The 15337-nt window shown below is 35.7% G+C and overlaps 1 long non-coding RNA gene across 2 annotated transcripts; it reads left to right on the top strand.

Moving 5' to 3' along the window:
* The first annotated feature begins 1995 nt into the window (after positions 1–1995).
* On the top strand, positions 1996–12102 carry LOC132046725 (uncharacterized). 2 transcript variants are annotated; one of them, XR_009412775.1, is made up of 5 exons: positions 1996–2063; positions 9379–9461; positions 9575–9704; positions 11557–11706; positions 11890–12102. It is a non-coding gene; the product is annotated as an uncharacterized LOC132046725 (long non-coding RNA). The 2 variants fall into 2 exon arrangements; XR_009412774.1 differs by having other exon boundaries at positions 9323–9461.
* Positions 12103–15337: the final 3235 nt, after the last annotated feature.

The raw sequence follows: 15337 nt of genomic DNA, 5'->3' as shown, positions 1-15337 counted from the left end.
AAATTATATGAATTTTGACTAATATTTTAGGATATATTCTTCACCATATTAATGTGAAGAGAATTGCAACTTACTTAATTAAATTTTACTTTCAAATATTAAACTAATCTAGTCTAATTTAGCTCCAACAATTAGTTAAATTAAAATGCGAGAAAATAAAACGTGATAACTATTTTGAAGCAAAGAGAGTAAAATGCTTCTGCATGACCCTTATAAGTTTTAAGATTTTCTGGTTTTGTTGACAAAGGTTAAAAAGAAAAAGCAGCACACGTTGATTTATCCATGTGGCAAACCAATGACTAACCATCAATACATGAATGACGCAAGAGGGATTGGAGACTAAATATGGGCCTTGAAAAATATCTCAAAAGTTGCCATTATTTACCAAATTACATGGTGGCAACTGAAGTAAAATAAAACTAACTCAAGGGTAATATATAAAAGAGGGACAACTCAAAATGTAAAAGTTGGACTAACACATGTCACTGTAAAGGGACTCTAGAAAATACCAAATCTAGCCCCTTGAGGACGACAAAAGCACAACGTCCTCTCTTATATATAATTATTATAATATAATGTCTGGCCCAAACTCAGCTGAATATAAAAGCGAGATATTTTAACTAAAGAAATATAATTTGTGTTAATACAAGTGTACAACAACAACAACAACAACAACCATATACCCATTGTAGTCACAAGTGGGTAGTTATATAAAAGTAAAATTTTCATTCCACTCCTTTAATATTTTAACTTCCATTTTGATGAAATTATAACTTATGTATCCTAATTTTCTGAAGTTATTTAGTTCTAAATAAATAATCTATACATAGTTAATGAACTTTTAAGACAAATACATAATTTAACTTGTGCGGCGGATGGGAAATTGGCTGCCTCTTAATTAGGGATTAGGGGGTTCGAACATGGATATGGAAAAAAATCTTTGGAGGAAGCGCTCCCCCCAAATAGGTGCGATGCAGTGCGAATTATCTGGATTAATTGGGCTCAAATGCGGATATCGAGCACCAATCAGAAAATCAAAGAACGTGAAAAATGAGGTAGGAGGTTTGATAGCTTTTGAAAAGTAGACTTTAAAAACAAAAACCAAAAAAATTGACATAAATAAATAAGATTAGGACCTAAAAGTAATTAATTAAAAAGTTTTAAAAAAAATTGAAAATTATTGTAAGGACTACAAAAGTCCCCACGCTCGATAGCTTTTGAAAAGTAGACTTTAAAAACAAAAAACAAAAAAATTGACTTAAATAAATAAAATTAGGACATAAAAATAATTAATGAAAAAGTTTTTAAAAATTTGAGAAATTATTGTGAGGACTACAAAAGTCCTCACATTCCCTCTTATATATAATAGTAATATATTATAATATAATGTATAGCAACAGTGAAATACTCAGTGGAAATAACACAGAAAATTTCTACATTCACAATTTGTTTTTCTTGTTCCGCAATTACTATATACTACTATATAGAAGCATGGGTTAAACCCATGCTTCGTCGTCAGTATCAAGGGCAAATTCGTCATTTAGCTCAAGGTCATCAAAAGAGATATTTAGCTTTTCTCAACATATAATTCCAGAAGAATCTTTTCGGTTCTTTCATCTTTTTGTTCCAACTATGGACAAACATGGGTTGGACTTCAGAATTCTCTTTTCTCCGACTTCAGTGCTCTTCGAACTGGATATGCAATTTTAGGTCAGTTTTTGTCTCAATCTTTAGCCTAATCAGATTTTTCAATTTCATAGCTAATGTTTAAAAATGGGCTCAATTTTCTGTCAGAAAGAAGTAGCGTTGTGCTTCATCGGATTATGCTCCCGCTCGGTACAGAAAAAACCTCTTATTAGCTTCAAATTTCTTGCTTACCAAACCAGTCACCGGTACCTATTTCAGTAGTGAATGTAATTTCTAGAAAAAATATAGGGTTATCTTTGTTTCATACTCACATTAATGGTTATGCTGTATCCACCTCTATTTATTTGCAGGCAAGAGGTGTCATTATGTGTTGGAGCTTGGAACCTATCTAATTCCACATTCTAACAAGGCAAGTGGTAATTCATATTGTCCTCTGACTTGATCTATTTCTCTATCGTTTTCATTGAACTTTACAGCAATCTGATGCAAGTGCGGGAGTTAGGGTCTATGTGTTGATTGGATAGTTAAAGTTGTTAGAATTCGTTAGGGATATTTGACTCTATTCATTCTATAAAGCCAATCAGAATCGTAATTAGATTCATTCATTCGTATAATAAGAAGTCTCTTATCTCTCTTTCTCAATATTTCTCTCTAGCTAAATCTCTCGGTTGAAACCCCGACTTAGCATTACAGTTCTTCAAGTTTCACAACTTCTAGATCTCGTTCGTCACCTCGATTGCACCTTGTGTGCATCAATTGTATCGTAGCAATCGATCCTCGGCATTGCGATTAGGACCGAAAGAAAGAACCAAGATAAACCAAAGTAGGAAAAAAAAACATGGAAGAAAAGCTTTCACGTATTCAAGAGCGATTCTAGAAATTGATGGAGTGCATGACCGGTATGATTGAAAGAAAAAACGCTCAACAAGAAATTGTTGGAAATCAAGGAAGCCATTGGAGTTATGACTCAAGAAGGAAAAGATAAAGAACAAGTAAGAGTCGAATCATCAACCAAATAGAGTTCGCCTAATGGACAACATATTTTAAAGGTCAAAACAAAGAATCTCGTAATAGTTACGCGTATAATGGAAATGATTCTTCGGTAAGTGGAGCCTCGAAATTCTTGAAGACATGCTTCTTGCCACACTTTTTAAGATGAAGGTGATGTATCTTTAAATGTGGAAGAAATATAGCCGCTCCTTACGTGTTTGATCAAATGCCCGAGAGAAATTGGATGTCCGGGAATAAGCATACTATCTCATTATGTACCTTTGGCTTCTTGGTACTCTATTCAAAGTTGGTTATTTTAATGTGAATTCTTGTAATGCTTTCACGATGGAATATGAGAATATTATTTTGGTTAATGGAAAGGAGAAGCATAATAGAGTTGGTGCAAAGCAATGGGGATTGGATAAGTTTGTTGTTAATAAAGGCCAGCAGCAGTTCTTTCACCTCAAATCTGGTCGAATTAGGTTTTTTGGGGTGAAAATTGCATTTAATAGCAGAACTTGTGATGTGTATTCAAGAGCTGCTTGGAAGGAAGTGCTTTCATGGCAAGCTCATGTGCCTTCACTTGGAAAGAGGAGTTCGAAATCTTTTGGGCGAAATAAAAAAGTTTCGGCAGTCAGTAAATACTTTAGCCATATTCCGTTGATGCTAAGTCCCTATCGTGATCTACCTCGGTCGTCGGAGAGGGAGATTGGTGAAAAAGGGTAACAAGGCCGTTTGTCAAGTGTTGATCAAATGGACTGGAATTGATGTTGAACACACTACTTGGGAGTATCTTTCAAAGCTGAAACATATGTTTCCATCATTTAATCTGATGCTAAGTATCGTCATCTGCCTAAAGCTTTTTGGAAATTTAATCTGATGCTAAGTATCGTCATCTACCTGTCGTTTTGAAAAAAAGATTGGTGAACAGAGGCAACAAAACTATATGTCATGTGTTAATCAAGTGGAATAGCATAGTTGCTGATTAGGCTACAGGGGGGGCACCTTTCCGACCGCAACACAGGTTTCCATCCCGAGGTCAAGGATGTTCTTTACGAAGCGGGTATTCAAGTGCGTGAGTTAGGTCTATGTGTTGATTGGATAGTTAAAGTTGTTAGAATTTCGTTAGGGGATATTTGACTCTATTCATTCTATAAAGCCAATCAGAATCGTAATTAGATTCATTCATTCGATAATAAGAAGTCTCTCTTATCTCTCTTTCTCAATATTTCTCTCTCTAGCTAAATCTCTCGGTTGAAACCCCGACTTAGCATTACGTTCTTCAAGTTTCACAACTTCTAGATCTGCTTTCTGTCGCCTCGATTGCACCGTGTGCATCAATTGGTATCGGCAGCAATCGATCCTCGGCATTGTTTGCGATTAGACCGAAGAAAGAACCAAGATAAACCAAGAGAAAAAAAACATGGAAGAAAAGCTTTCCACGTATTCAAGAGATTCTGGAAATCAATGGAGTGCATGACCGGTATGATTGAAAGAAAAACGCAGACTAACAAGAAATTGTTGGAAATCAAGGAAGCCATTGGAGTTATGACTCAAGAAGGAAAAGATAAAGAACAAGTAAGAGCCGAATCATCAACCAGCAGAGTTCCGCCCAATGGACTCATTTTAAAGGTCAAAACAAAGAATCTCGAATAGTTCTCAGCATAATGGAAAATGATTCTTCGCAAGGGAGCCTCGAAATTCTTGAAGACATGCTTCTTGCCACACTTTTTGGCGTAAGGGCGTGATGTATCTTCTAAATGTGGAAGAAATATAGCCGCTCCTTACGTGTTTGATCAAATGCCCGAGAGAATTGGATGTCCAGGAACAAGCATACTATCTCATTAGCGTACCTTTGGCTTGGTACTCTAAGTTGGTTATTTTAATGTGAATTCTTGTAATGCTTTCACGACGGAATACGAGAATATTATTTTGGTTAATGGAAAGGAGAAGCATAATAGAGTTGGTGCAAAAGAATGGGGATTGGATAAGTTTTGTTGTTAATAAAGGCCGGCACAGCTTCTTTCACCTCAAAGGTGAATTAGGTTTTTTGGGGTGAAAATTGCATTTAATAGCTTGTGAGGTGTATTCAAGAGTGGAAGGAAGTGCTTTTCATGGCAAGCTCATGTGCCTTCACTTGGAAAGAGGAGTTCGAAATTGAAATAAAATGCACAAGAATACTTTAGCCATATTCCGTCGATGTAAGTCCCTATCGTGATCTACCCGAAGTTTTCGAGAGAGGAGATTGGTGAAAAAGCAACAAGGCCGTTTGTCAAGTGTTGATCAAATGGACCGGAATTGATGTTGAACACACTACTTGGGAGTATCTTTCAAAGCTGAAACATATGTTTCCATCATTTAATCTGATGCTAAGTATCGTCATCTGCCTAAAGCTTTTTGGAAATTTAATCTGATGCTAAGTATCGTCATCTACCTGCGTTTTGAAAAAAGATTCATGAACGAGAGGCAACAAAACTATATGTCACGTGTTAATCGTTGAATAGCATAGTTCGCCGATTAGGCCACAGTGGGGGCAATGCAACACAGTTTCCATCCCCGAGGTCAAGGATGTTCTTTACGGGGGTATTGATGCATAGAGTTGTGGTCTGCGTGTTGATTGGATAGTTAAAGTTGTTAGAATGGGATATTTGACTCTATTCATTCTATAAAGCCAATCAGAATCGTAATTAGATTCATTCATTCGATAATAAGAAGTCTCTTATCTCTCTTTCTCAATATTCTCTCTCTCTAGCTAAATCTCTTTGAAACCCGACTTAGCATTACAAGCTTCTTCAAGTTTCACAACTTCTAGATCTCGTTCGTCACCTCGATCGCACGCGCGCATCAATTGGTATCGCAGCACCGATCCCCGCATTGCGATTAGGACCGAAGAAAGAACCAAGATAAACCAAGAGAAAAAAAAAACATGGAAGAAAAGCTTTCATGCATTCAAGAGCAAGGATTACGTAAACGGATGGAGTGCATGACCGTATGATTGAAAGAAAAACGCGTATCTAACAAGAAATTGTTGGAAATCAAGGAAGCCATTGGAGTTATGACTCAAGAAGAAAAGATAAAGAACAAGTAAGAGTCGAATCATCGAAATCGCCCAATGGACACTATTTTAAAGGTCAAAACAAAGAATCTCGATAGTTCGCGCATAACGGAAATGATTCTTCAAGAAGGAGCCCTCGAAATTCTTGAAGACATGCTTCTTGCCACACTTTTTACGCTGAAGATGAAGGTGATGTATCTTCTAAATGTGGAAGAAATATAGCCGCTCTACGTGTTTGATCAAACGCCCGAGAGAAATCGATGTCCAGGAATAGCATACTATCTCATTACGTACCTTGGCTTCGGTACTCTATTCGGGTTGGTTATTTTAATGTGAATTCTTGTAATGCTTTCACGACGAATATGAGAATATTATTTTGGTTAATGGAAAGGAGAAGCATAATAGAGTTGGTGCAAGCAACGATGGGGATTGGATAAGTTTGTTGTTAATAAAGGCCAGCAGCAGTTCTTTCACCTCAAATCTGGTCGAATTAGGTTTTTTGGGGTGAAAATTGCATTTAATAGCAGAACTTGTGATGTGTATTCAAGAGCTGCTTGGAAGGAAGTGCTTTCATGGCAAGCTCATGTGCCTTCACTTGGAAAGAGGAGTTCGAAATCTTTTGGGCGAAATAAAAAAGTTTCTGATCATTAAGAACACTTTAGCCATATTCCGTTGATGCTAAGTCCCTATCGTGATCTATCTAGAAGCTGTATGAGAGAGGAGATTGGTGAAAAGGGTAACAAGCCGTTTGTCAAGTTGTTGATCAAACGGATCGGAATTGATGTTGAACACACTACTGGGAGTATCTTTCAAAGTCGAAAACATATGTTTCCATCATTTAATCCGATGCCACATCGTCATCTGCCTAAAGCTTTTTGGAAATTTAATCTGATGCTAAGTATCGTCATCTACCTGAAGCTGTTTTGAAAAAAAGATTGGTGAACAGAGGCAACAAAACTATATGTCATGTGTTAATCAAGTGGAATAGCATAGTTGCTGATTAGGCTACAGGGGGGGCACCTTTCTGAGTTGCAACACAGGTTTCCATCCTTGAGGTCAAGGATGTTCTTTACGAAGGGGTATTGATGCAAGTGCAGGAGTTAGGGTCTATGTGTTGATTGGATAGTTAAAGTTGTTAGAATTCTGTTAGGGATATTTGACTCTATTCATTCTATAAAGCCAATCAGAATCGTAATTAGATTCATTCATTCGTATAATAAGAAGTCTCTTATCTCTTTCTCAATATTCTCTCTAGCTAAATCTCTCGTTGAAACCCCGACTTAGCATTACAGCTTCTTCAAGTTTCACAACTTCTAGATCCGTTCGTCGATTGTGACCTTGTGCGCATCAATTGGTATCGAGCAATCGATCCCCTCGATTGCGATTAGGACCGAAGAAAGAACCAAGATAAACCAAGAGAAAAAAAACATGGAAGAAAAAGCTTTCACAGTATTCAAGAGTTACAGAAATTGATGGAGTGCATTTGATCAAAGCATGATTGAAAGAAAAACGCAGACCAACAAGAAATTGTTGAAATCAAGGAAGCCATTGGAGTTATGACTCAAGAAGGAAAAGATAAAGAACAAGTAAGAGCCGAATCATCAGAAGTCGCCCAATGGACGACCATTTTAAAGGTCAAAACAAAGAATCTTTAATAGTTCGCGCATAACGGAAATGATTCTTCAAGAAGGAGCCCGAAATTTTCGAAGACATGCTTCTTGCCACACTTTTTACAGAAGATGAAGGTGATGTATCTTCTAAATGTGGAAGAAATATAGCCGCTCCTTACGTGTTTGATCAAATGCCCGAGAGAAATTGGATGTCCAGAATAGCATACTATCTCATTATGTACCTTTGGCTGCTTCGGGTACTCTATTCAGTTGGTTATTTTAATGTGAATTCTTGTAATGCTTTCACGATGGAATATGAGAATATTATTTTGGTTAATGGAAAGGAGAAGCATAATAGAGTTGGTGCAAAGCAATGGGGATTGGATAAGTTTGTTGTTAATAAAGGCCAAAGTAGCTCTTTCACCTCAACCGTCGAATTAGGTTTTTTGGGGTGAAAATTGCATTTAATAGCAAGAACTTGTGACGTGTATTCAAGAGCCGCTTGGAAGGAAGCGTTTTCATGGCAAGCTTTCACGTGCCTTCACTTTGAAAGAGAGTTCAAATCTTTTGGGCGAAATAAAAAAAGTTTCGTGAACAAGAATATTTTTAGCCATATTCCGTTGATGCTAAGTCCCTATCGTGATCTACACCTAAGTCAGTTCTAGGAGAGATCGGTGAAAAAGGGTAACAAGGCCGTTTGTCAAGTGTTGATCAAATGGACTGGAATTGATGTTGAACACACTACTTGGGAGTATCTTTCAAAGCTGAAACATATGTTTCCATCATTTAATCTGATGCTAAGTATCGTCATCTGCCTAAAGCTTTTTGGAAATTTAACCGATGCTGGCATCGTCATCTGCCTAAGTCGTTTTGAAAAAAAGATTGGTGAAATGAGGCAACAAAACTATATGTCACGTGTTAATCAAGTGGAATAGCATAGTTCCGATTAGGCTGCGGGGGGCACCTTTCGAGCCGCAACACGGTTTCCATCCTCGAGGTCAAGGATGTTCTTTACGAAAGTGGTATCAATTACCCAGGTGAGTTAGGGTCTATGTGTTGATTGGATAGTTAAAGTTGTTAGAATTCTCGTTAGGGATATTTGACTCTATTCATTCTATAAAGCCAATCAGAACTGTAATTAGATTCATTCATTCAGATAATAAGAAGTCTCTTATCTCTCTTTCTCAATATTTCTCTCTCTAGCTAAATCTCTCGGTTGAAACCCTGACTTAGCATTACAGTTCTTCAAGTTTCACAACTTCTAGATCTGTTCGTCACCTCGATTGCACTGTGTGCATCACAATCTGGTGATTATTTTGTGTTTTACAATAGCCTATCTAGAGGGGGTATGCCTCGATCAATAAGCTTGCGTAAAAGGTCTACCGACCATGCCAGGATAAGAGCATAAGCACACGAGTTGCCATGTTAACCAAAAATCTAATTAAAATGGAATAACTTTGTGCAGCTTAAGGTGTTTGACGATATGCCTAAAACAACCAAATAGTTTTATTTTCCCATAAGTGTTTTAACATAAATATCTTTCCTTTTGCAAGGCCAGAACTTTTGATAACACAAATATAATTTATTTGAAACATGTTATGTAGCATATTCTTTAATGGGAACCTATTTGGAAATTTATGTGTCTAAAAAGGGAAGTTTTTCGTGAAGAAAGTGAATATGGATAACTCTTTCATGATGCCCTATATTCTGGTCGTGCTAGAATTACTAATGTTATTTGGTCAAGAATTATCATTAGCAAAAATATTTCTTTCTATCTCTTTGTCTAGACAATCTATTTGAACACTAAGGTATACATGATTAATATCATCGATTATTTCTTCTTTTTATTTGATATTTAGGTCAGTAGAAATGTGTATCTGTACAATCCTTCTAATGTGTTTCTCAATCTAATGATGATTAAATACATTGCTTTGATATCTGAACTCCATGCTAGCCTCTCTATTTTCATTGTATAAGTGTTTTTTTTTTTTTTCTCGGTGGTATGTGTGTCTATAATTAGGTTATTATACGTTAATGAATAAGATGGACCCATCACTCGGCCCATGATTTATGCAGCACCGAGGTGATAGTATATGTTTTGTTGTTGTCCAGACACATGTTCTGCTTGATAGTGAACTGCAGACAGCTCATATTAAGAGGTAAGAGAATGAACCTTTTGCTTCCCCATTAAGTTAGAAGTGTTTTTTCAAGTTGCTTTATTTTAATATTAATGGTCGCGATATTTCATTTGTTGAAATGTTGACATTTATAGCATATAAAAGGAGTGGAAGGCTCCTACTGGTCCAGGGCACATTGGCATGTTATTTACGAGGAAATGGTTGCAAGATGACAACAACTTAACGTGAGAAAACTGTCAACAAAGTAACTCTTTTTATGTTGAGGTAAAATAATATGCTCTTTTCTTTTCTATTTTTCAATGTAATGATTTCTTCTATGTTAATTGTGTATTACATATACTATTGGCAACAGAGACACCAATTGGCATTTTCAAGAAAATGAATATTTAAAAACTTGAACCTAACAGATACCTGGGTAATTCTGCTATTATTTGCACTTCTTAACTTTTGAAATTCTATTCAATAAGTATCTTTCTGTACCTCATTATTTTTGGTCTTTGCCATCAGTCGGAGTTACCTTTTCTATGTTAGATTATATTTACATCTTGCAAGTAATAACATGTTTGCCCTATAGCCTGTCAGGATAGCAGACACTTTACTTGATCTAACTGATCATTTACCTAATGTAGGCATGGAATTTATGTGCTATCTTTTATCTGCAAACTGCTCATTGGAGGACGTTAAATAGTCTTATGAGGTGAGTATATACCAACTATGGACAGATAATGAAGAAATATTCTGGGATAAAACATTCGAGTGATATGGTAATTGAATTTTTCATTTTTTTTAGCTCTTTATCTTTTCCGAGTAATATTTGTCTTGCGTAGTAAGTTGTCTGCCTACCTAATATGATTCAAATAGATGTGTACTTACGAATATAGTTTATGATAGCCATCGGTAGATACTTAGAACTTTACACAAAAGGCGACTTTTTTTTATTAAACCATGTAAGAGTTAAATCTGCTGGATAGCCATACGATATATATCTGTAGATACTTAGAAATTACACAAAAGGCGACTTTTTCAATGAAACCATGTAAGAGTATTATCCATTTATTTTTCATCTTTCTTCTCCATATCAAGGTGTTCTGCCAGTAAGAGCTGGTGCTTTTTAATGCCACTTTCTAATTATGTCCTCCACTCAAATATCACTGAATAATGTTTTTCTTGATTTCTTCCTAACTGGTTTTGCAACTTAAAAGAAGACAAAGATGCCTCCTCTTCCTTACATACTTCTTGGAGAATACCTTAGTTTTCCTCTTGAAATTAACTTACACTACGACGCTCTCCATTATTTGCAAGCTAAATGTTCATAAATGCAGGAGTATATTTCTTTAACAAGAAGATCCCCTAAGGCTGTTGATACTATTTTTCCAGAGTCAGTATATCTCCAAATATCAGGATATTTCCTGTACACGAGAATCTAACGTGCCTTCCTTTCTGAACTTCATAGTAGTACCTAATTCAGTTTTGTTTCTAACTGAACCATTGTTGCGACAATTTATGTATTATTACTTGCGGAGAAGTTGTATGACATCAACAACAACATACCCAAATAAATCTCACAACCGGGGTTTAGGGAGTGATCACAGTGTCAAACCTTATCCCTACCTTTTGTAGGTAGAGAGCTGTTTCCAGCTTTTTGCAGAATTTGTTATAAGGATTGAATAATAAGATATAACAACTTAAAACTAACTATGAGGGTAACGAAAACGAGATATAACTGGTAAGAATTTCAAAAGTAGAATCTTTTGTTCAGCTGTGAATAGAAGGCTGGGAAGGGAGGTACACAAAAGCCTTGCCTGAGAAGACTAAAGTATGAAAAATGATGGAAGTGGAAGTAAGAAATGATTATGGAACTTTTAGTTTCTAGATATACATCTCTAGATGCTACTATATATCCTAAAAAGTCCAGAAGGAGGGCCTAAAATTTGTTTCTGCTGGTGCTTGTAATTTTTCTACTTTACTGTCACATTTAAATGATACATTGATTTAGGCAGAAAACTTAAACATTGTATGACAGAGAACATTTAAAGTCCTGTTGCATGATTCAAATTTCTTTCACTTATATGGTCTCTTGGCACATGATTTGAGAAGTTAATTATCGAACCTAAAGTCTATCTACAGTTGATAGAATCGGAACACGAGAAGCAGACAAACTTATCCAAACATCATGTCGCCACCGCACAAGCCAGATAACCACCTTGCATTGTAGCTATCTGAAATTTTCTCTGTTCGTTGGTTCATCCATCTATTTTATAATCCCGTGAGCATCTGGTGTTTTGGCTCTTTCTCCTTTTAGTTTTTGCTTCTTAGATCTTTGCCACTAATTCATTAATTTGTTCTTGACTTTGTTCAGTTTTATTTTCCGTCTCTAACTTAGTTTATTGATTAAGCTATCCAAGCTTTCTGATCTATACATGGTAGCTTATTGTTTGAACCATTTCAGACTGCTGGAAAAGGTTGGGTTGCGGAGATGTTGGAAGTGGCTACTTGGCTGAACTGAGTCGAACCAAATGTTACTTTGCTATGGAAGTCACAGATAAAGTATCTTTAGCCAGCCGCCACGAGGCTTCTTTGTGCTCAGACCAAAATACAAATTTTACAATCCCTTGATCATCTTTTTCTTCCATCACTCTACAAACACTTCGAGACTGATAAGTTCTCATGTTTGGTCATGGATTCTACCCTGGAGGGAATCTCCACACTCTTACCAGAGACAGCAAAGGAACATTTTTCTGAACAAGCGGTGAAGTATAACCTCCTTTCAGTCTTTGGAGTATGATTTTCCTATTAATACTTTCTGAGTTCCACGTTGAAAAACAAAATAGAAGTTTTCCTTAGATGTCTTCTCAGGCGATGAATTTGAACTAATTCTGGAGCTAACAAGGCGTATTTACTAACAATGGAGCAATGTGGCATACCAAAGTGCAATCCCTCTTATAGTTATAGCAGGTTGAATTATAGCAAGTATACAATGACTTCTTTGCAATGCTCAAATTCTTATGTAAATGACATTTAATTTTGCAGTGTCGAGACTTATTGCTGTTCAACGGCTAACCCTGGAGGATGATGTCTGAGGAGTAGTCACATGGAGTTTAGAATGGTGAATTGACTATGAAATGAAGAACCACAGACATTGACACGGAAGCGAAGTTGTATGCTGGTGCCATTTGTATAGAAAATGACATTCCTGCTAGAAACGCGAACTTCTTTTTGCTTGTTCTAAATCTATATAAAACAAACTCAGACACTTCAATATAAAAGTTGTGGAAAAGATATGTCCTTTTTGTTATTTGTTTGATAGATTTGATGGTATTCCTTTAACTAAAATTGTCTACTATTCTTCCTATAACTTGAACTCCTATCATTAGGCTCAAAGTCTTCATCTATGTCATTGGGCCCGTGCCGCTATCTAGTACTTATATATTATGGTTTCAAATCATTCCTCCACAAGCAGTCCGTCAAAACTACATATGCAATGTACAGTCTACAGATAGGGGAGGGACGCAGGTTACACAGGGTGGTAAAGCCAGAGAGAGAAAATGAATTACCAAATTTGAAGAGTTATGAAGACATAGGGTTTCCAAGGAGAGAGATTAGCGAAAAAGGAAAAAGATATAGTGTTTGAATTTCGGAGAAAAGAAAATGATTTGAAAAATGTTGGTTAGCTGCTTTAGCAGTGTAAAAGAAGTATACATTGAAAGTGTACAAAACTTAAACTCATGTTAAATCCAAGTTGTATTTAGTACTCGATGCTTAAAACTTAGATTTTCTTTTGTCCTGCTTTCGACATTCTGTTTTGCTTTAAATGTGCATCCTCCAAAATTTAATCATCATGACAAGGAACATATTTTTTCAAGGGCAATTAGTTACCTAATTTACTAAATCCTTGTGTCATGTTTCTATTGAAATCATTAATTATATTAAAGGAAGAGTAATGGTTCGCGTGACAACATAATAACACTTGTTAAACATGAGAAGATCCCTCTCTTAACATCTTACTAAACAAAGAAAATTAGTTTTCTCTAATTGATTTTGCAACTTTGAACGTGAACCAGGTGGAGTACAACTGATGAAAGAGTTAGTTAGAGTTAGTTATGCCAGCTGTATATCAGTGGTATGCCAGCTGTATACAGGCAGTTAGAAGTCTGATAGGAGCTTAAGTTAATCATGTAGATTGTTAGGTAGTTATTAGATTAGCTCATTGTGTATAAATAAGTGATCAATCATTGTAAATGTATAGATTTTCATATTGTCCATTTCATTTGAATGAATACAATTTCTCTCTAGTTTCTCCTTTCTTCTTCATCTCTGTTAATGTCTACTTATTTTGCCATTACTGAGCTCGTTTAACATGGTATCAGAGCTTTGGATGAACGTATCCTAGCTCAGTATAAATCGATTCTCTATAAACTGAATCAAAGTTGAAGTTACTGTATATTCTTCAAATCAGAAAAGATCGAGTGACGTAGAGTCTAGATCTTGGAGATTCTGATTGTCCAGTACTTAATTCAATACAAATTTGTTACTGATCACTATTTTCTGGAGGAAAAATGATGGAACACTGAAGGAAATCGATCAAATGTTGCTGCAACTTCTAGCAATGGTCAAGAGTATGATCAAGTTCATCACAATCATCCATTGTATATTCATTCTTCGGATACACAAGGTTCAGTGCTTATCTCAGTTCAATTGCAAGGATCTAAGAATTATTCACTTTGGAGTAAGTCTATGCGTATTACTCTACTTGGAAAGAATAAACTAGAATTTGTGTTAGGTAATTGTAAAAAGGAGTCATATGATTCTAGTTTACATGAACTTTTGGACAGGTGCAATGCAATAGTTTTAGCTTGGATTATGAATACTGTTTCTAAGAGTTTGATCAACAGTGTTATACATGCTTCTAGTGCTCATGAAATCTGGGAGGATCTAAAAGAAAGATTTGATAAGATCAGCACATCTAGGTCATTCTATTTGCATAAGGAAATTGCTAGGCTAACTCAAGGTGTATAATTTGTATTAGTTTATTTTTCTAGACTGAAAGAATTTTGGGATGAGTATGAAGCCTTAGCACCTCATCCTAACTGTAATTGTCCTGAAAAGAGTATACTGAGCATTTTAGGAAGCAGAAGTTATGGAAATTCCTAATAGGACTCAATGAATCATATGAGCACACTAAGAACCAAGTGCTGATGATTAGTCATCTGCCTAGTACAAATCAAGCTTATGCCATCATCCTAAGTAGGCGTTTGGACATGCGATTTAAATCATGATATGAAATCAGCGTTTGGACATGCGATTTCATCTCTGATTTCATCTCATGAGATGAAATCCCAAATCATCCAAAAAGGCATGATTTGGGATTTGAAATCATGATTTCAAAAAAAATATAAATGTAAAATTTGACCGATACGTTTATTTTTGTAAAAAAAGACCCATAAGTTGGTAGATATATTTACTAATCATGTTTACCAACCTTAAGTTAAGTAGATATATTACTAGTGATACTTATGATTATATTAATTAGAGTAGTTACATTACTATTCATGTTAAATTTTCCTTTTATTGAACTAAAGTTTGATCAATTGATGTTGTATTTTTTAGAGAGGCCTTCTAGTAGCGTATTAATTTTAGTATGAACTACGATTTACTCATTTAGTAAAATCGTAAGTTAATCTGGGAAAATTTTTGATGGTTTTCACAACCTTCGTGGGTTTTATGTTTATAAAAAAAAAATACAACTTAAGAAATCCAAATTGCATGTCCAAACATGATTTCATCTCACGTCCAAACGGCTCCTAAATGTAGAAAGTCAAAGGTTGAACACACCAGGATCATCTAGTGGTACTGAGTATTCAGAATCCGCAACATTGATGAGTAATAGAGTGAATAAT

This window comes from Lycium ferocissimum, chromosome 2 (genome assembly GCF_029784015.1).
Source record: "Lycium ferocissimum isolate CSIRO_LF1 chromosome 2, AGI_CSIRO_Lferr_CH_V1, whole genome shotgun sequence".
NCBI lineage: Eukaryota > Viridiplantae > Streptophyta > Magnoliopsida > Solanales > Solanaceae > Lycium > Lycium ferocissimum.
Note: the sequence above shows the minus strand (reverse complement) of the source record. Positions and strands in the feature narration are given on the sequence as shown.